Raw genomic sequence first — 21401 nt, forward strand, 5'->3', positions numbered from 1 at the left:
TTTCATTGACCAAAACTGGGTCACGTGTGTATGCTGCAGCCAATCCCCGGCAAAGGGAAAGGGATGCCGTGTTGGGCTTAGATCAATATTGATTTGTCCTTTGAGGCCAGGAACGTTGCTGCCTGAAAAAACAAGGTTCTGTTAAGAAGGAGGAAAGTGGCAATCAACAATTCATGGATGTCCCACACTGATGCTGCCAGGAGCCCAGAACCCTGAAAGAAGGGTGGTGGTGAGCAGGGAGGCTGCCAGAGTGCATCAATTAGAACTGTTTCTGTGCTAAGTGTTAGGAAACCCCACTCAAACCGATTTAAGCAAAAAGGGGTGTTTATTGGGCACAGCTGTGAAGTCCAAGTTAAGCGCTGCTTTCAGGTCTCTTAACGATGTTAACAGAACTCAGTTTGTCTCTTGGTCCTGCGGTGTCGGCTCCATTCCCAGGCTCCCTGCTGCCTCCCACCTCCCCTGCTCCTAGTCTTCTATGTCCCCATGTCCTCTCAAGCAGTCACAAGACAGCTGCAATCACTACAGCCCCACATCCCCACATTCCAGTCCCCAGCGAGAAAACCCACCCTTTTCTCATCGCTTTTGCTGGGAGTCATTCTTATTGGACCAGCTTGGGTCACATGACCATCCCTGAGCTAAGCGCAGTCCAGGAAATCAGTGCTTTGATTGGTAAGGCCTGGGTCACATGCTCCATCCCTGGAGCCAATCTCATTTAAGCTTCACGTTAGCCCAGGAAGTAGATGTTCAATTTTACGGTGAAGAAGCTGCGTCTCTGGGAAGTAGCTCAGGTAAGTCCCATGGTGATGGTAGAACTTGAACCTAGACGTTTGCTTTTGGAAGAGTTAATGAGGAGTTGCTGAGCTGCTTTTTTTTTTTTTTTTTTTTGCGGTATGCGGGCCTCTCACTGTTGTGGCCTCTCCCATTGCGGAGCACAGGCTCCGGACGCGCAGGCCTAGCGGCCATGGCTCACGGGCTTAGTTGCTCCGCGGCATGTGGGATCTTCCCGGACCAGGGCACGAACCCGTGTCTCCTGCATCGGCAGGCGGATTCTCAACCACTGCGCCACCAGGGAAGCCCTGAGCTGCTTTTTAAAAAGAGCACCTCCAAACCCCAAAATGACAGCAGGAGTCAGTGACTATTTCCTGCTTATTTTGGTCCCATGCTGGGAGCCAAGCATAGAGCAAACAATTAGGCACGATTCCTTCCCAGAGGAGCTCAGAGAGCAGCCACACGGGTAGGCAGATAATAGAAAGCCTGGCCCTCACTAAATCCTCACTGTGTGCCAGACACCGTGCTGAGGGCTTTCTATGTATTAATGGATTTAATCACCCTACAATTCTGTGAGTGTTACTGAACCAAACTTGGGTCCCCTGGCCCACAGGCAGTAAAGCCAACCTACTGACGCCAGGTGTGGTGAAGGAAAGTGCAGCGTTTACTGCAGGGCACCAAGCATGGAGTCCAGGCAGCTAGGGTTCAAAATGCCTGAACTCCCTGACAGCTTTCAGGGAAAGGTTTTTGACGACAGGGCGAGGAAGAGGGTTGCCGGGTGTTTGGTCCGCTCATGGACGTTCTTCTGATTGGTTGGTGGTGAGTTAATTGGAAGCCATCATCATCAACCTTCTGGTTCCAGCAGGCTGGGGTGGGGGGGGAGGTGCGTGCTTATTCTCAGCAGGTAGTTAACGCCTTCCACCTGGGGGCGGGGGCGGGTTTCAGTATCTGCCCAACAGCTCAAAGGATTTGCCTCCGAATAGTATCCTAGTATCCGTAGCCTTTGAGAAGGAACTAAAGGTCCTTGACTTTGTTTAAAGGCTACACTATTATTATTTTGTCTGCTTGACCGTTTTCCTTTGTTTCTGTCTTTTCTCGGTTCTCTGATGAAATTTATTCTTTGGAACTCGGGGAAGGCCTAGGAAGCTAAAGTTTTGCTATGAACAAGAGGCAGGTGGAGGATGGGGAGGGGGGGTGGTCTGTCCCCGGAAGGCCCCATAGGGTCCTGCTCACTTACAGGAGGAAGGTTCGGTTCTTTTCTCCATTTTACAGATAAGGAAACTGATGCATGGAAGGATTAGTGCATGGCCCCAAATCACCCACCTGCTAAGCAACAGGCTTAGAGAGTCGGACTCTACTCTTATTACCCTGTTCTGCCTTTCTCTCAGCGAAGCAGAACGTAAGGGTGTCTTAAGTGAGTCCGCCCAGACCTTGTGGGAAGAGAAGTGACCTTTCCAATCGGGGCATTGCAGGGGGTTGGGGATAGGATTGGCTTGTCAGAGGAGGGGTCACTCCACGGTTGTCAGGCTTGAGCACACGAGGCTGGGGTGGGGAGGTGCCTCACAGGCACAAGAAAACACAGGAGCCAAAGCGAAGGGTATGTCCCTTTAAAAACCTTTTGATGGTTCCCTGTTGTTCAAAGGATTGGGTCCAAGCTTCTTTGCAAGACTTGCAAGGCATTATGGGATCTTCTCCTGGGTCACTGCTCTCTACCCTCCCCTAATCCCCTCCCTTGTCCCTGCAGCCCCATCTGACTCCTCTAAGCAGACGGGCCCTGTCTTGCTCCCAGAACTTTGAATACACTGCTCTCTCTCTCTGTCTCTGCAGTGCTTACTCCTCCAGCCTCTTCCTTGGCTAATCCTTTAGGATCTCAGCTCAGACTCCCAGCAAGCTGGCCAGAGCCCCTCACCGTTACCCTCGTCCCAACCCAGCACATCCTGTAACAGCTTGGGCATTTGTGTAGCAGAATAAATAATAATAACAACCACAAACACCAGAACTCCTCCCACTACTCTGCTTTTTAGAATAAAAGGAGAAATCATTCAAGGAAAGGGGAAAATCCCTACTCATTTGATATTTGTTCAACAAATACTGGGCACATACCGAGTGCAAGGCACCGTGCTGGGTGTCAGTTACCCTTTCTTTTCACTTTGAGAGCCTCGGTGAGGGAAAGAGAAAAGCAAAGCTTTCATTTCCACCTTGGTCAGTTCTGGGTCGCTGAATGGTGAGACCCTGAGTGGGTAGAACTGAGAGCCCACCCACTGGAAATACATATGAATCGAATGGATGAATGAAGGAAGGATGGTGAGTGTGGGTCTCCCTGGGAAATTAGGCCAAAAACATGATCTCAGACCCCAGAAAGCCAGCTCATTTCAGTTCTGAGAGCTTCCCGCTTCCAGACGCAAACCTTGTCATCAAAACGGATAACTCGGCCCCTCCCCAGAGATCTCCAACAAAATGACAGAGGCACATTGTTCCGGAGCCCTCGCTTTGATGATGGTGCCGAGACAGGGCCCCCCCCCCCCAAAACCTGCTTCCACACTCCGCTCCCTTGACCCAACTCCCTGGAAAGTTTTATCCTCAGCCCATCCCCACCCCCTCCTAACTGCCTGCCAGGCAGTCACTGCCAGTGGTGATGTACGGAGATGACTTGATTTGACCTTGAAGGAAAGAAACAAATTAATGTGTCTTGAAATAAATTCCGGGAATCAGTGGCTGGCTTCTCCTCCACCCCCGCCACTTCGCACCTGACAAGTCGTGCATCGTAATGTGAAAATCAATACTGTCTCATCCATGAGTGAGCACCTAGAGCTGGCGGGGTGGAGGGCTGCTGGGAGGTCCCCTCCCACGCCCTGGGCCCAGGAGTTGCCAGAAGGGGTGGGAGGCTCAAGGCCTACTGTGGGCTCTGCTCGCTGGTTGCTGAGGGCTGGCTGAGTCACCCTGTCTGCAGTGAGAGCAGCCCGCCCGACCACCAGCTTCAGGTCCTGCAAGTACGAGCAGACTGGGGCTCCCTGGTGGCTCCCAAGGAAAAGGAAAGGGCAGCCGTGTGGAATGGCACTGCCATGTTCATTCTCCAAGGAGAACTGAGATGTGGGGAGGCAAGGAGACTGCAGGCCCAGCCCATACAATTCAGCTACGCGATGTATATTTACTGAGTGCCTTTCTTCGGGCTCAGCACCGATTCAACCGTATGCCCAGGTACAGTGGAGCCAGGTGTCCAAATATTGAAATACTTCAGTACCACTTGACAAATAGCACTGCCTCTAAGCTGCCCCCAGCATCTCAGCCTTTATTAAGCATGTCGTTTTATTCCGGTGCTTTGACTACTGGGCGCCTTGCTGACCTTGGAGGGACTGCCCCTCTCAGAGATAGCCTGCAAGCACCCCCTCTCTTATGCAGACCAATCCGGAGACCCCACCCCAACCTTTGTCACACTCTTTCCCTCTGAGCCCCCTCCCGCCTGCTCAGATCATTCACGGTGAGGTGCCAAACAACTAGGGACAGGCCCTGTGCCCCAGAGCTAACTGACATTATTTGAACTAGCCCATTCTAAGTCTGTTTCCCCCACCTCCCCTGTTCCGTCCCGCAGAGACCACAATAAAGGCTCTTGTCCACATTCCCTCAGCCTCCTGACCGAACCTGGCGCTTCCCCGTGTGGCCCCCGTGACGTGGCAAGCCCCCTCCTCTTGGCATCTGTGAATGCACTGAGCTATTTTTCCTATGGCAATCGTCTCCTGATCTTTCAGCCATGCCATACCTGAATAATGACGAAATCTACATTTAAAAATCTAGACGCCTTCCTCCCGCTACCTTCTCCCAGTTATTCTAGGAAATCAGCAGCTCCCTTTGGACCAGTGGCCATTCTGAATAAGCCAGTGCCCTGGTCCTGCAAGTTGTTAAAGATTTTGAATATTGCCTCCTTTCCCCAGGCCCATTATGTATGAGGTACCATGCTGGGCCCTGGAGAAAAAGACAGACATGAGTCTCTGCCCTTGAGGGTATAATGGGGGTCTCGGGCCATATGTAAATTAGCCAAGAGAATAGCAGGGTCCAGGGCAGAACTAAGTGTGAGCCCTGGGATCGGGGAGCAGCGAGGCTGTTAGGATCTGAATTGTGATCACAGCTTTGCAGCTCACCCCATACGTGACCTTGTCACTTGACCTCTATGGGCAGCCATTTGTTTACTTATCCACAAAAGTGGGTGATGGTAAGGCAGGACTGGTGTGGGGGTTACACACATGTGTGCCAAGCGCTTGGCCCACAGGTACTAATGCAGAGTAAGTCCACGGTGAGTGGGGAGCACTGGGTGGTCTCAGCCCGAGCCCAGCCTGGAGGGCGGAACCTAGGGCCTGCCAGGGACCCACGGCAGGTTACTGAACCAGTGGCCCGAGTCTGTACCTGGAGCTGATGCTCTCCACGTACCTGCCTCCCAGTTCTCGAGGTCTCCATTGGAGACAAGAAGAGTGGGAATTAGGGGCGTTGAGGGGATTTCAGTCTCCACTGTCCGGGGTCTAGAGGTAACCCTGATAACACATCTCTATCATCTGAGTCGCCAATCCCCACCCCCTGCCCAAGAATGAACCTATTTTTGTTTTGATTTTTATTTTATGTTGGAGTCGAGTTGATTTACAATGTTGTGTTAGTTTCAGGTGTACAGCAAAGTGATTCAGTTACACGTATACCCACTCTTTTTCAGATTCTTTTCCCATATAGGTTATTACAGACTACTGAGTAGAGATCCCTGTGCTATACAGTAGGTCCTTGTTGATTATCTATGTTACATATAGTCGTGTGTATCTGCTAATCCCATCCTCCTAATTTATCCCCCCCCCCCCATCTTTCCCCTTTGGTCACCATACGTTTGTTTTCAAAGTCTGTGAGTCTGTTTCTGTTTTGTAAATAAGTTCATTTGTATCTTTTTTTTAGATTTCACATATAAGTGATATCTCATGATATTTGTCTTTCTCTGTCTGACTTACTTCGCTTAGTTTGATAATCTCCACGTCCATCCATGTTGCTGTAAATGGCATTATTTCATTATTTTTAATGGCTAATATTCAATCGTATGTATGTACTACATCTTCTTTATCCACTCCTCTGCCGATGGACATTTAGATTGCTTCCATGTCTTGGCTACTGTACCGATAAACAGTGCTGCAGTGAACACTGGGGTGCACGTATCTTTTCGAATTATGATTTTCTCCGGATACATGCCCGGGAGTAGGATTGCTAGATCACATGGTAGTTCTCCTTTTAGCTTTTTGAGGAACTTCCGTGTTGTTCTCCGTAGTGCTTGTACCATGAACCTATTATTATTATTTTTAATTTATTTATTTTTGGCTGTGTTGGGTCTTCGTTGCTGCGCGCGGGCTTTCTCTAGTTGTGGCGAGCGGGGGCTACTCTTTGTTGCAGTGCACGGGCTTCTCACTGCGGTGGCTTCTCTTTGTTGCAGAGCATGGGCTCTAGGCATGTGGGCTTTAGTAGTTGTGGCATGCGGGCTCAGTAGTTGTGGCTCTCGGGCTCTAGAGCGCAGGCTCGGTAGTTGTGGTGCACGGGCTTAGTTGCTCCGTGGCATGTGGGATCTTCCTGGACCAGGGCTCGAACCCGTGTCCCCTGCATTGGCAGGTGGATTCTTAACCACTACGCCAGCAGGGAAGTCCTGGACCTATTATTTTCAATCAGGAGAAACTTGCAGTTACAACTTTGGAGTCTGAATGATGTCTTTTTTTATGGAAGAGGAGGATGACTTTAGCCCCTTAGCCTGCAGCACAGTCCCTAGAACATAGGAAGGGTTCAGAATATCAGCTGTTACCATCACTGTCGTTTTTCTTGGCTATCCTACAAAACTACCATGGTGGAGAGGGTTAATTTTAAAAGAGAACATGGCGGAAGGGAGAGGGCCAGACAGCAGGTTGGCGGTAGACTGCAGCATTCTCCTCCCTGGAAGACTTGGAGACTGAGGAGAGACGCAGGTGGGCAGTGCTGCCTAGCTAGCCTCACACCTCCCTCCATCATGTCCCAAATGAAGGTGTCAGGACGCTCTCCCAGGCTGGAGCCCAGAAACCCAGTCTCCAGCATCCCTCAGTGGCGGTTGGGGGAAATACTTAGCTCATGCTCTAGAAATCCTTCAAGGGATTCTGGTGTTATTGGTCTCAGGTGGGGCCTGGGCATGGGTATTTTTAAAAAGCTCCCCAAGGATTTCGATGTGCAGCCAAGGTTAGGAACCACTGGAGAATTGGGGGAGTGGGGGGGACGGCTGTACAGGAGGAGCCCAGGTTGGACCCAGCCTGGGTGAGGTGAGAGTAGTTCCTGGGGGCTTCTAGGAAGAAATGTTGTCAAAGTTGAAAGGATGAGAGTTAATAATAATAACGTTATTAAATGTTTATTAGCTGTAAGGCACTGCCCATGCTCTGCACATCCAGTTTTCCATGCAGTCCGTAGCCAGGCTACAGTGATGCGGAAATGTGCCCAAGTTCCCACAGCTGGGAAGTGGCAGCATGGCTGAGCCAGTTTTAAACTCAGGCAGACTGGTTTCAGACCACTGTTAGCTAGGCTGGGGGGCATGTGTAGTGGAAAGAAGGACGAAGGGTTTCTGGAAGAAGGAATCATGCCAGAAAAAACAAAGCTCTTAATCCTCACTCAGAGCCTCAGACCCTTCACCTATCAAATGGGGCTCATTTGTGGCTGCCCTGAATATCCCCCAGAGGGTGTCTGGGAAGATGAGTGGGTTTGTAAATCAAACAGGACCATTGCTTCGTTATTATCACCATCCCAGCAGCCCAGTAGAGCAGGGAGGGCAGAGGAGAGTCACAGACCAGTTGTCTTGGACATGTTGCCTAGTGACCTGATATCGTGGGACAATGTCCATTTTCCTCTGCCTTTTTTTTTTTACTCCATCAGAGCTGCGTGACAGCTGTGTGAATTTTGTTCCGATTCTGACAGTGAAAGCTTACAAAGTCCACAGCAGGCAGGATGACAGAGCTGACTGCCAGTGGCTCCTCAGATCTAAGGCAGCAAAGACACAGTTGTCAGAAGACAAAGAAGGTCTCGCAAAAGTGCCAGAAATTGAGCATCTCTGGGTGTGTCCAAGATTTCACACTAGGTCAGCAGTTCCTAAAGTGAGTTCCGTCGGAAGAAAAGGGAATGGGTTGGGTTCTGCAGTCAGATAGTTTTGGGAAGTCCTGGGTTAGACAATACTCAAAACATTCTTCTTCAGCCTGGCAATGTGCCTTGTGAACCTCTAAGAAGAAGGTTCAGCTGGTAGCTCTTGTTGCGTCACAGATTTGCCTAAAATCAAGCAGCCTGAAACGATCAACATTTAATAGTTCACAGTTTCTAAGGTTCAGGAATTCAGCTAAGGCTGAGCTGGTCGTTCTGATTTGGGGTCTCATGAGGTTGAACCGAGATGGTGGCCAGGTCTGCAGTCCTCTGAAGGTGTGACTGGAGTGGAGGGTCTACTTTTCTTTTTCACATTAGAGTAGAGTTGATTTACAATGTTGTGTTAGTTTCAGCCAAGTGATTGATTCAGTTTTACATACAGTAAGTCCCCTACATAGGAACTTTCAAGTTGTGAACTTTCAAAGATGTGAACGTGTGTTCGCGTGTCCAGTCACGTAAGTTCGTTCCTGTGTCTGGTGTACGTTGTCATGTGCGTGCATCCTCTACAAGTGATTGTGCTTTTGTTACTTTACTGCACAGTACCGTATAAAGTACAGTATCTTTATTTCAAGCCCAGGATGTCCGGAAGCAAGCGTAAAAGCAGCGGTGATGTAGCTGGTATTGCTGTACTTTTCAAGGTACTGTCCTGTAAGATTAAAAATGTTTCCTTTTTTGTGTGTTTGTTTGTTTTTTATGTATTATTTGTGTGAAAAGTATTATAAACCTCTACGAACAAATTGTACTTAGGCGCTCTCGGAACGGAACTCGTTTGTATGTAGGGGACTTACTGTGTGTGGACACACACACACACACACACACACACACACACACACACCCTACTTGAGTGTCCTCATGGCATGGCAGCTGGCTTCCCTGGGAGCAAGCGATCCAGGAGAGAGCGTGAGACAAAAGCCCGATAGGTCTTTTGTGATCTATCCGTGGAAATGGCATGGCACCGCTTCTGCTCTACGCTGTCAGACGGTGCTGCCAGAGAGGGACCAAGTCGGGCAGAATTTGTTCTGACCTGAGGCAAGAGGTCTGGGCTTCATTAGTCCAACGTCGGCATTCATAGGCCAAGGTCTACCTTAGGGATGGAAGTGGGGGAGGCAGATCCCCCCACGAGGAGGTAAACGTCAGGCTTTTGGACGCTGTGGCTTCAGTAACCCCCCGGGTGGTTCTGCAGAGAAAAGTCACAGATGTGGACCCATGTAAACAAGAGTACCCAGCAGCCAGGGTAGGCGCGCTCAGGAACAGTGAAAAGCATATGAGGAGATCTGAGCCGATCACGGCAGCGTCTGCTGCATTTATACTCAGGGATCATTGGAAAAGAGAAAACGGCTCAGCTAGAGGGGTTTAGTTGCACAGGTGATGGCACTTCCATACAATGGGAGAAAGTATGCAGCCATTAGCTACCACGCTTCTGAAGGTGATTTATTGTCACGGCACATGGGGAAAGCCGGCCTCAAGCAATCAGCCTGTATAATACTCCATTTAAAAGAAATATAAATTTGCATTTATATTTTAGGTTTTTTTTTTTGCGGTACGGGGGCCTCTCACTGCTGTGGCCTCTCCCGTTGCGGAGCACAGGCTCCGGACGCGCAGGCTCAGCGGCCACGGCTCACAGGCCCAGCCGCTCCGCGGCACGTGGGATCTTCCCGGACCGGGGCGCGAACCCATGTCCCCTGCATCGGCAGGCGGACTCTCAACCACTGCACCGCCAGGGAAGCCCTATTTTAGTTGTTTTAAAGTGACACTGATTTTTAAAATATAAAGTGGATGTTCAAGTTCTTTATTTTTTTTAATAAACAGGTATCTGCCCATATTTTTTATTATTACTTAAAAATATATATAGTTGTGGAATTGCTGGATCAAAATGAACACAGGTTAATAAGGCTTTAATTCCTATTACAACTGGCCTCACAGGAAGGCTGCTGATTTAGTCTCCCATCAGCAAAGGATAATATGGTTTTAATTTTTTTTTTTCCAATATCATTAGGTAAGATAAAAAAATGGAGGGCGAGATCGAGTTCTTTTTTTTTAACGTGAGCCGGTATTCCCCCTGTCCATGGAGCAAGATTTGGGCCAGCGTCTCTCTGGCCAGTTACTAAGGTCCATGGTGTGCAAACAGCAACAGTGTTGTTCGTGAGCTCATGGGCTTCCCCCCCCCGCCCCCCCGGTTTCTAATCTGGGCTCGTGACCTTCGAACTCATCTCCCAGACAACCAGAGAGACGCAGCAAACAGAGGTGTAGCTGCCAACTTGGAGCTGAGCTGCCTGGGCAGGGCTGGCGGTGCAAACCCCGGATGTGTGCATGCGTGTGGCGGGGGTGCGGTGCCGATGTCCTGAAGGGCCTCAGCCCACAACCTCCCCTCTGTGTAGTTGCACCGCATCCTCCCAATGAGCCAGAGGGATCCAGCACCCGTCCTGGCTATGCCACCAGGAAGCATCAGGAGGCTGGGAGGGTGGGGACCTGCGGTGAGCACAGAACACTCGCTGTGTGGTTCCAGGGCCCTGAGGTCCTGGGGAAGGTTCGGGAGACCAGGTTCCACACCTGGTCTTGATTCGCACGTGTATCCAGCATCTGAGCCCCTCTCACCTCCTCGCCTTGGTCTGAGCCTCTGTTACAGCCTAGGCTATTTCCATCCTTGTCCCTGCGGTCAATTTGGGGGGTTTTTTTGGTAAAATATATGACACAATTTGCCATTTTAACCATTTTTTACCAGAGCACAATTCAACTACATTAATTACATTCACCGTTTGTGTAACCATCACCACTATCTCTTTCCAAAACTTTCATTATTTCAAATAGAACTCTGCAGGCATGAAGCAATAACTACCCCCATTGCTTTCTCTCACCCCGCCCCTGGTAACCTCTAATCTACTTTCCATCTCTATGAATTTGCCTACCCTAGATATTTCATAGAATTCAAATCATACAAGATTTGTCCCTTTGTGTCTGGCTTCTCTCACTTAGCGTGCTTTCAGGGTTCATCCACATTGTAGCCTGTGTCAGAATTTCACTCCTATTTATGGCTGAATAATATCCCATTGTATGGAGAGCTCACATTTTGTCTACACATTCACCTGCTGGTGAATGCCCTGCAGTCAATTTGTCTGCAACAGCTAGAGCAGTCCCGGGAAAATACTACTCAGACCCTGGCACGGCTTTATTTAAACCCTCCTATGGCTCCTTAGTTCACTCAGATCTGTGGTCCTTATTATGGCTACAAAGCCCTAAAGGATTCTCTCTCTGAATACACACAGACACACACACACCCCATTACCTCTGTGTCCCTCCAACCTCCTCCCTTCCCTCTCTCTCCACTCCACTCCTTGCTGTTCTGTGAACACCTCGGGCTCACTGTCACCTCAGGGCCTTTGCATGCGCTGTTCCTTCTGCCTGGAATGCTTTTCCCCGCCAGACGTCTGCATGGCTAACACCCTCGGCTCCCTCAAGTTTTTGCTCTGCTGTCACCTTCTCAATAAGACTCATCCTGAACACCCTCCTTAAAACTACGACCTGTCTCTCCTCCATCCATCATGCCTGATACCCCTCGTCATGATCTAGTTTGCAGAGCACTTGTCACTTCCTAACATACAACTTGTCTTTTTGTTATCTCCATCGTTTGTTATCTGCACCCCATCTCTAGAATGTAAGCTGTATGAGGACCTCAGGAATTTTTTTTTTTCTTTTTGCCTGTTGTGTTCATCTCTATATCCGAAGCACCTAAAACAGCAGCTGGCGTGCAGTAGGCACTCAGTAAATACTTGTTACATGAATGAATATGAGTTGGGGCAAGTTGCTGCGCTTCTCTGAGGCCCTGTTTCCCCACATGTGGACCAGGGATTGTGATCTGTCCCTGGGCCGGGGGTGTCGAGGGGGGATCGCATCAGATAATGCCTGTAACCTCCCTTCGCGAATTGTAAAGCAGCGTGCAAGTGAGAGGGGGTGGAAGAAACTGATGTTCACTGAGTCCTCTGGAGGCCTGGTGCTTCTCCTGATGTATCTCACTTTGTTATCTCCATTTGACAGACGAGGAAACTAAGGTTCAGGGAGGTGAGATAACTTGCCGCTCGATCACACAGTGTGACAGTGTTACAGAGTCAAAGCTTCGGTCCAGCTGTCTGGCTTTTTCTGTAGGTTGCTTCCAGCTCTGGTATTTCATCAGCTGAGGAGAAAACCCCGCCCTCTCCGGGGACCAGCCCTGAGCCAGGGCAATGGTAAAGAGGATGAAGATGTGAGCAATAGCTGCCTTTTATTAAGAGCTTCCTACGTGCGTCAGGCTCACTTTACTCTGTGCCAGGTGCTTTACATATGCGCTCCTCACAGGAAAGCGGGGAAATAGGTGTCTTGATTCCCTCATAACAGATGAGGAATCTCTGGATGCAAGAGGTCAGACCGTTTGCTTGGGGCCGCACAGCTAAGAAAGAGCGGAGGCAGCATTTGAGCCTGGAGCAATTCCACTCCCACAGCATCTTGATAAGGACCTTGATCATGGAGATGTGGTTTCTTTAGTGCCGCGTGAGCTGCCCACCCCCCGCACCCCCATGACAGTCCCCAGGGACCTCCCCGCTCCAAGCCAGCCCTGGAGGGCACCTTTGTAGCTGGGGAGGCAAGCACACCGCCAGGCCCCGTGCCTGCCCCCAGTGTGAGCGGTAGGATGCAGGAGGAATAAGGCATCAGTGGGAACCAGGATGGGGACCCCACAAGCCTGCATTGCCAGCAGAGACAAATGAGTAGCCCACTCGGCAAACCAGGGCACTTCCATCCCAGAGCAGAACTGTCCCTGATAAATAGATCATCGAAGCTCCACGCCAGACGTGTCAATTTCAGCGGGAAAAGATGAGCGCATTTACCTGCCTGGTGACACCCTGGCTGTCTTCAGGAGGTGATGGGGTATGAAAATATTGCCAGCGTGCACTCTGCCGGGGGCTGTTTCCAGGGTCGGGGAGGAGGGTCTCATTACAGGAATGGTGTTTGTCTCAGACTTCCCATGGTTGCCCAGATACAAGGTCTAAATGCTTTCTGTGCTTCCTCCCTCCCTCCCTCCCTCCCTCCCTCCCTCCCTCCCTCCCTCCCTCCCTCCCTCCCTCCCTCCCTCCCTCCCTCCCTCCCTCCCTCCCTCCCTCCCTCCCTCCCTCCCTCCCTCCCTGTGTTGGGTCTTCATTGCTGTGCGTGGGCTTTCTCCAGTTGTGGCGAGCAGGGGCTACTCTTCATTGCGGTGCACGGGCTTCTCATTGCGGTGGCTTCTCTTGTTGCAGAGCACAGGCTTTAGGCATACGGGCTTCAGTAGTTGCGGCACGTGGACTCAGTAGTTGTGGCTTGCGGGCTCTAGAGCTCAGGCTCAGTAGTTGTGGCTCATGGGCCTAGCCGCTCCGCGGCATGTGGGATCTTCCCGGATCAGGGCTCGAACGCTTGTCCCCTCCATCGGCAGGTGGATTCTTCACCACTGCGCCACCAGGGAAGCCCCTCTATGCATTTTTAAGGGATCACAATCATAGTAATAGCTAGCATCTATTGAGTGCTTACTATGTACCAGGCACTGTGGCTTTTTAAATATACATTATCTCACTAACTAGCTAAAAATAAAATACTGTTGAGGAGTCTCTGCTGCATAGGGGAATGACTGCTTTAAGGGTGTCTGTTAATTCTCTCTCTTTTTTTAATTGAAGTGTAGTTGATTTCCAATGCTGTGCCAATCTCTGCTGTACAGCAAAGGGACTCAGTTATACACATAGAGACATTCTTTTTCATGTTCTTTTCCATGATGGTTTATCATAGGATATTGGATACAGTTCCCTGGGTTCTACAGTAGGACCTTGTTGTTTATCCATCCTGTATACACTAGTTTGCATCTGCTAATCCCAAGCTCCCAATCCTTCCCTCCCCCACCCCCCTCCGCCTCGGCAACCACAAGTCTGTTCTCTGTGTCTGTGAGTCTGTTTCTGCATTGTAGATCGGTTCATTTGTGTCATATTTCAGATTCCACATATAAGTGATATCATATGGTATTCATCTGTCTCTTTCTGACTTACTTCACTTAGTACGATCATCGCTAGTTGCATCCATGTTGCTGCAAACGGCATTATTTCTTTCCTTTTTATGGCTGAGTAATAATATTCCATTGTATATATGCGCCACATCTTCTTTATCCATTCATCTGTTGATGGACATTGAGGTTGTTTCCGTGTCTTGGCTCTTGTGAATAGAGCTGCAATGAACATAGGGGTGCATGTATCTTTTTGAATTACAGTTTTGTCTGGGTATATGCCCAGGAGTGGGATTGCTGGATCATATGGTAGTTCTATTTTTAGTCTTCTGAGAACATCCATACTGTTTTCCATAGCGGCTGCACCAACTTATATTCCCACCAACAGTGTAGGAGGGTTCCCTTTTCTCCAAGGGTGTCTATTCTTTATCATTATTTTCAAGCAGCAAATAACGATACAGGGTGGTCTAGCCCCAGGTCACCTCCCAAGGGTTTCATTAACTCCCCACCCCAGGCAGTAACATCCACCACATCAAGCTTCTCCTCTCTCTGTGTTCAGACTCTGGGAAAAAAAAAAAAAAAAAGACAACTGGGAATAAGGAAGGGAGGCCAAACAGGAAGCAGAAGAGGAGGATGTGGAAAAGCCAGCTGGTGGCGAGGGGAAGATTGCTGAGGTCCAGGGCACCGTGACCTCAGAGCTGAGTTCCTGCCATTCAGAGGAGCCTGGTCACGCTGTCCAGACTCGTTCTGCTGTGCCCTGCTGAAACACTACTGTCTTGGTGGAACGAAACCTACTAAAATCCGCCGTCCTTGGGAGGGATTTCCAGAACCCTGCTGTGTCTGTGGAGGTGTCTGTGTTAGATCCGGAGTAGAGAGGGTCAAGGGAGAGGCACTGGGCGGGCACTTTGCAGGCTGATGTAACACAATTCTCAAAACTACCCCACGTGACAGAGGTGGGGCTCTGTCACTTGCGGAATATCATTGTAACGTCTCCCCAGATGTTTGCCGTCGGAAGTTCCTGAGCCCTGACTGGCTGGAGGGAGCCATAGGTGGCCCCTCCTCAGAGATCCACCCCCCAAAACCCTCCTCAGTCCTGTCGGAGGACACCTTGTCCCACGGCCAACAGCCCAGGTAGCCCCCAAAGCCTTCTCCATCTCTTACCTCTGTGGGTTCAGGGAATAAATCATCAACAATCAGAAATCTGCAATAATAAAAACGATGTGAAGTTGTCTTCATTAATAAGATCATAATACATTAAAGGAATTAAGTTACAAAATAGCATGTTTAATATGATCCCATTTAAAAATTGCATGAAAACAAAAGCTCTGGGGAAAAATATACACCCACTGTTAACAAGGAGATTTTGAAGTAGGGGAAGGAGGATTTATGGGTGATTTTTATGTTATTTTAGCTTATACATACTTTTTGATTTATCAACAGTATACATATGGTGTGCATCTCACTTGGAAAATAAAGAAGAAAATAAAAACATTATTTTCCCCTCGAAAGGAAGAATGAAGCGAATACTTTGGAAAAATTCTCTAAAGTTGCTGCTGTGAAACAGTGCACGCATCTCCATTAACAGCTAGCCTTGCTCTCCCACTGTGCTTTGTGCTTAGATTTTTTTTTTTTTTTTTTAAGGTTTCGGGGCACATAATATAGCCAGATCTGGGCTCTAAGCGATCACATGACTGTGGAACAAGTACAAAACACAGGTAGGTCATCAGAATATCCATTATTTTCGTTTCTGCATGGCATAGAGAAAGGAGAAGGCGCCTGTCCTTGTGACTCACTATCTCCTTCTCCTGCTTTGCCCGCAGCTTCTAATTTCCAAAAGGACATGCCAGCAAATTCCCTTATAGCTCCTGGCTTCCTTCCTTCTTCAAAGCCCCGTCTACTCAGTGCCCACTCGCAGGTCCCCACCTTGACCATAGTTTCTTTGTTCATTGATTCAGTGAAGCCCATAGAACGTCTTCTTTGTGTGAGGATGCACCGTCCACCAGCCAAGACCCTGGGCTCTGAAATTCAGCCGCCAGAGTTCAAATTCTCTCTCTGCCCTTGACTGACTAGGCGACCTTGCGCAAGTCACCTCACCTGTCTGAGTCTCAGCTTCCTCATCACTAAAAAGGGAGAATTTTTATCACCAAGTCCTCAGGGTGACTGAGGGAAATCATGCTTACAAAGCCCTTGGAGACGTGTCTTCTGCTTTTCCCTCTCATGAAGGTGACCAAAGGGTCAAAGGGTCAAAGGTGGTGCTCGGGGACACAACCATGTTGTCTTCTCCTCTGAGGCTCCAAATGCAGCTCACAGCTTTCTAGTAGGACTGGCCTGTCGCACGTCTCCCACGGGACTGAGAGGAGCGCGGCCCCACGCTGGCGCCAGAGGCCTCAGACCAGCACCTGGCTGAGCTGGGCCATCAACTCACCAGTTTTCTGAATTTGCCAAAAATATCTTGAAGACCGCTAGCTTTCTTGAGTATTTTCAGTGAATATGAAAATGGTCTTCTTCCTAACCAATGAGTCTTGAATGTTTTCAGCGAATATATTCTCAGCAGCATTTTAAGCTCAATTTGTCTGAAGCTAAATATCATGGGAGCTCTTTAGCTTTCTTAGGACGATCTTCTGATGAAGAATATATTCTTGAATATCTTGAGTAAAGTTTTGAATATAATTAAAACAACCTGAATAAATTTGGGGATAAGAGTATTCAAGAAGTATAAATTCAATGAATATCATCATTGAGCGTATTAAACTGGCGCATGTATAAAGAGTGTAAGTCATTGATTGTCTTCAAGAGGAATGTATTCATATTTGTTAACTATATTTGATAAGAATTTCCCTTAAATAAGGTTTTGGAAAATTGGCAACGTTGTCTAATGTGAGCAATTGGTCATTGGCAACTTGATTTTTCAGAGATCTTCATATCATAGAATTGACTTTTGGTGGATTGGCCAAAGCCCCTCAAAGACCACTGGGGAAGATATCCAGAGCACCTCCTGGAGGTCGGAGGTAAGTCCACCAAGATTCGCCTCCAACTTTGGCTGGAGCCCTGATCTTCCAGCTCTGCCCTTGACCCTCAGGACTCTGAGGGCGGCCCACATTTTGAGAGGAGCCTGTCCACTTCATTCTTTTAACCCAGAGGCATTTACTTACGCTCCCGGCATGCGGATAAGGGGCTGAGAGCCAAAACTCAAACGCATAACTCTGACTTTGAATCCAGCTGTGTGGCCTTGGGCAACTAACAACCTCTCTGAGCTTTAGTTTCCTCTTGTGTAAACAAGGGTCAAACTCAGTCCAACTCTAGAGAGTCACATGGAGGATTCCATGAGAGAATCCCGTAAAGTGCTGAGCTTGGTGCCTGGCACATGGTAAGAGCTTAATACGTGACAGCTTTTATGATCATGATTGTCTCTCTGAAAAATTCACTTCTAGTTTTGGACAAGTCTCTTCATGTCTCTAGCCCTTACTTTCCTCATCTGTAAAATATAGAATGGTAGAGGCAGATTAGATAGAAGAATCTGGGGGTGTTATGTGCCAAGCACTTAATATACGTTGCCCATTCTCCTTCATTCCTTCATTCATTCTACTACACATATTTAATGAGTGTGCTTCCTATGTGCCAGGCAAATTGCTGGACACTGGGGCGATAATGAGGAACAGGACACAGTTCCTGGTAGGGAAGAGACTGAGGGGAGTATTCGCTGGGTGCAACAGACAAGACATCTTAGGATGGTCCTTACGAGGCAAGAGGAGGGAGACTCATGTGGGCCGGGAGCAGGGGAGCAGGAAGAGGAAGACAGCCCAGGCAAGGCAGCCAGTGATAGCGAAGCAAGGCAGTGAGGATGCTGTTTGGTTTGCCAGAGCAACACTGGGCACTAAGAGAGAGACCCCAGCGAAGAATCCACGTGAGGGTATCGTGGGTGCACAGGGGATGAAGGTCCAAGCATGTCATGTAGTGATTCAAGAATGAGGCTCTCGGCTTGGATCAGTGCCGCGGGGAGAGGCAACCAGAATGGACGTGGGGTTACCGAGAAGACATCTCAGGCTCTCTCTCCAGACCTTAAAAACGTGTTCTTCCTTCCAGCTGAAGCAAACTGACCTGCCCTCACTTTTGGCCTCATCTGCCTGACTCTCCTCACCCACCAGCACTCTGCTCCCTCTGGCGTCTTGTCTAAGGCCCCCGGTCCCCAAGGAAGAGGTGATAAATGTCAAAGCATCTGTCATTGGATCATTCGCACCTGTTTTTCTCCCCAACTAGACAGTGAGCTTCTTAAGGATTAGAATGGTGTTTTCTCTCCCACAGTACCTCCAGGGCATAGCTCAGAGCCTTCTGTACCGTAAACATCACCATCGTGGTCGTTCACCATCATCCTTATAATTGTCATCGTAGCTGTCATTTGGGTTCATTTTTTTTTCACGACCATTTTACACGTTTTCACTCTTTTCTAAATCTTTACCACAGACCCAGGAGGTATTGGGTGGCACCCCATGAAATTGCCGTAGGTCCCAAACAATCAAATATTATCAGTTTCATGTGGTTCAACCACAGTTATTTTTTGTATCCTCCTTTTGACAGGTGAGAAAACTGAGGCACCAAAAGATAATTCATTGTCATAAATAAATGAATTCATGAAGAATCCTTAGAAATGAGGGAGCTGATCTTTGTTGAGCCTCTACCGTGTGCCAGGCATTTTGCAGGCATTAGCTCATCTGTGTCATGTTGCCTCACCCAAAGAGATTTTTAAGCAGGAGAATGATTTGGTCAAGTTGGGTGCCGATGCATTCCCTCAATTTAATTCTCACAGCATCCCAATGAGGGAAATAGGCAGCTTTCACCACTGTTGGACAGATGTGAAAATTGAAGTTTAGAGATGTCAAGAGACTTGCCCAAGTTCACACAGCCAGGCAGTGGCAGGAGGATATGTACCCAGGTCCATCTGACTCCCTTCCCTCAGTCAGACAACCTGTAAGGGAGGCCTCTAATTGTTTGTGTAGCAGATGGGAAACTTGGAGCCCCTCACCATGGAGGAAGCCTGTATTAGTAGGCTCGGGCTGCTGTAACAAAACAGCACAGACTGGGTGGTTTAAGCAACAGGTATTTATTCCTCAAAATTCTGGAGGCTAGAAATCCAAGATCAAGGTGCCCCAGACTTGGTTTCTGGTGTAACTCTTCCTGGCTTGCAGAGGGCTGCTTTCTGGCTGCATCCTCACCTGGGCCTTCCTTGGTGCAGGCACTGGGGGTGACTGGGGAAGGAGCTTGTAAGGACACTAATCCTATCAGATTAGGGCCCCATCCTTATGACCTCATTTAACCTTCATTACTTCCTTTGAAGCCCCATCTCCAAATGCAGCCACGCCAGAGGTTAGTGCTGCTTCAACATAGGAATTTTGGGGGACACAAACCTTCAGTCTGTAACAGAGCCATTTCCAGTTGTAACCACCTCCCTGTTCTGAATTCTATGATCCACACCCCTACTGAGAAAAAGTCATTCCTGGAGCAGAAGCCTGCAAACATCTACAGAAACACCACAGAGGAAGCCGAAGCGGGCAGCTTTTCCTCATTTTTCTCACAGGAGCTACTTCAATTCCTTTTTTTACCCGTCTTATTATTATTGTTATTTTTAATTTTATTATTTATTTATTTTTGGCTGCTGAAGTAAGAGCGCGCCTAACATGTTAGAGGAGGACAGAGACTAGTGTAGCTGGAGGTAGTAAGCAAGGGGGACTGTGAGAGGAGGTGAGGTCGAAAGTGGTTGGGGGTTGGAAATCATACAGGGCTTGGTAAACAGTTCCAAAGACTCTGGCTTTTACTCAGAGCATCTGGGAGGCCCCTGGAGCATTTTGAGCAGTGAATAACTTTTTGCAGCACTTTTGGATGTTGCTTTCAGAATAGACTGAAAGTCAAAAACTAAGATACAATTTTTTGTGTGATAATACAAATTCAAAGCTGGCTGAGCATAGGAGTAAAAAAAATGTGTTTAATAGGTTAAGAAATCTATGGAGGGGGAAAAAAACCAATAGAATGAAGGGATCAAGGGTGCAGTTGGGAGACTATTACAATAATCCAGTAAGAAACTACGGTGGCTTAGCCCAGGTTCAAGACTGCAGTAGATACGCCAGTTTTCTTATAATTTCCATCCTCCGTTTCTTCCATAGTAATAGCTGAGCACATGGCTGCTTAGCTGGGGACTACATTTCCCAGCCTCCCCTGGGGCAAGATGGAATTAACCAATAGAATGTGAGCAGAAGCAATGTGTTTACTAGTGCCACGTTTGTTTGGTTTTTTGGCTGTGTCGTGTCTTTGCTGTTGCACGTGGGCTTTCTCTAGTTGTGGTGAGCGGGGGCTACTCTTCTTTGCGGTGCGCGGGCTTCTCATTGTGGTGGCTTCTCTTCTTGCAAAACACAGGCTCTAGGTGCACAGGCTCAGTAGCTGTGGCGCACAGGCTTAGTTGCTCCCCAGCATGGATCTTCCCAGACCAGGGCTCGAACCCGTGACCCTTGCCTTGGCAGGCAGATTCTTAACCATTGCACCACCAGGGAAGCCCTGATGCCACATTTGCTTAAAAGAAAATTTGGCATGGCATTCTTTTTCTCCCTTCCCCTGTATACGAAAGCATAGAGATGTGCTTGGATGCAGCCTAACCATGCAGACAAAGACAATGATGAGGAAAGAACCTGGGTCCCCGAATGAGGATGTGGAGCAAAGTCTGGCATATTCCAGACTACACACCGTCAGGACTCCTTCACAAATAAGAAATAAACTTCTGTCTTCTTTAATCCACTGCATTTTGGGGTTCTTTGTTACAGCAGCTTAACCTATACCTCAACTGATACACAGACTTTGTGGAAGATTTAGGGCTATCAGGAGTGAATTGCAATGCAGTGTGGAATAGGAAACAACCTAAAATATAATACTCACCATCTCCATCCTTAAAGCTCCTTAACTAAGACCTTGCAGGGAACTGTTCACAGATTGGCTTTCCCCTTAGGTCCCTTGCCTGATACCTTTTCTGTTTATGTATTCTCACTCCCCCTGATCTACATACTTTGCCAACTTCCCCAATACCAGAGAATACCTGCAAACGTTGATTTTATTTTCTTAAGCAAATGAATCTTTTCTCAATCTTTAACACAGACAAGCTCCTGGCCCTTCCTTGGCATCATTCAAAATTCTTGGTGGTACATCCTAACAAAAGAATGACGCATCTAGCCCAGGCCTCCATCTTAACACGAAGACTTAGCAGAAATGTTGAAATCATGGTTTTCCTTTCATTTGTCTCATAGTAAATTTGTTGGTGGTTCTCCCTTCCCTGAAAAATACCCTCAATAAGGAGATAGCAGGGGACACGGTGGTGCAGGAGAAAATGTATATCCCTCTAGCCTGAGAAAACCCTAGCATTTGCTTCTGGGGTTTTAGATTCCCTCTCCCATTTACTTGGACACAAGTATTTATACAACAGGCACCCCTAGGTCTGCATCCACGTGGC

General features: G+C 48.4%; 1 protein-coding gene across 2 annotated transcripts in view; it reads left to right on the plus strand.

Moving 5' to 3' along the window:
* The first annotated feature begins 739 nt into the window (after window positions 1-739).
* CCDC60 (coiled-coil domain containing 60) overlaps window positions 740-21401 on the plus strand; it is a 252697-nt gene continuing 232035 nt past the window's right edge. The window contains exons 1-3 of one of the 2 annotated variants that reach the window (XM_067014928.1): window positions 740-788; window positions 15557-15630; window positions 16828-16923. The gene's annotated coding sequence lies outside the window, so the exon portion shown is untranslated. Of the gene's footprint in view, window positions 789-15355; window positions 15631-16827; window positions 16924-21401 lie in introns of those variants that run through there. The other variant, XM_067014930.1, reaches the window with a different exon arrangement.

The sequence above is a fragment of the Kogia breviceps genome, chromosome 15, assembly GCF_026419965.1.
Source record: "Kogia breviceps isolate mKogBre1 chromosome 15, mKogBre1 haplotype 1, whole genome shotgun sequence".
NCBI lineage: Eukaryota > Metazoa > Chordata > Mammalia > Artiodactyla > Physeteridae > Kogia > Kogia breviceps.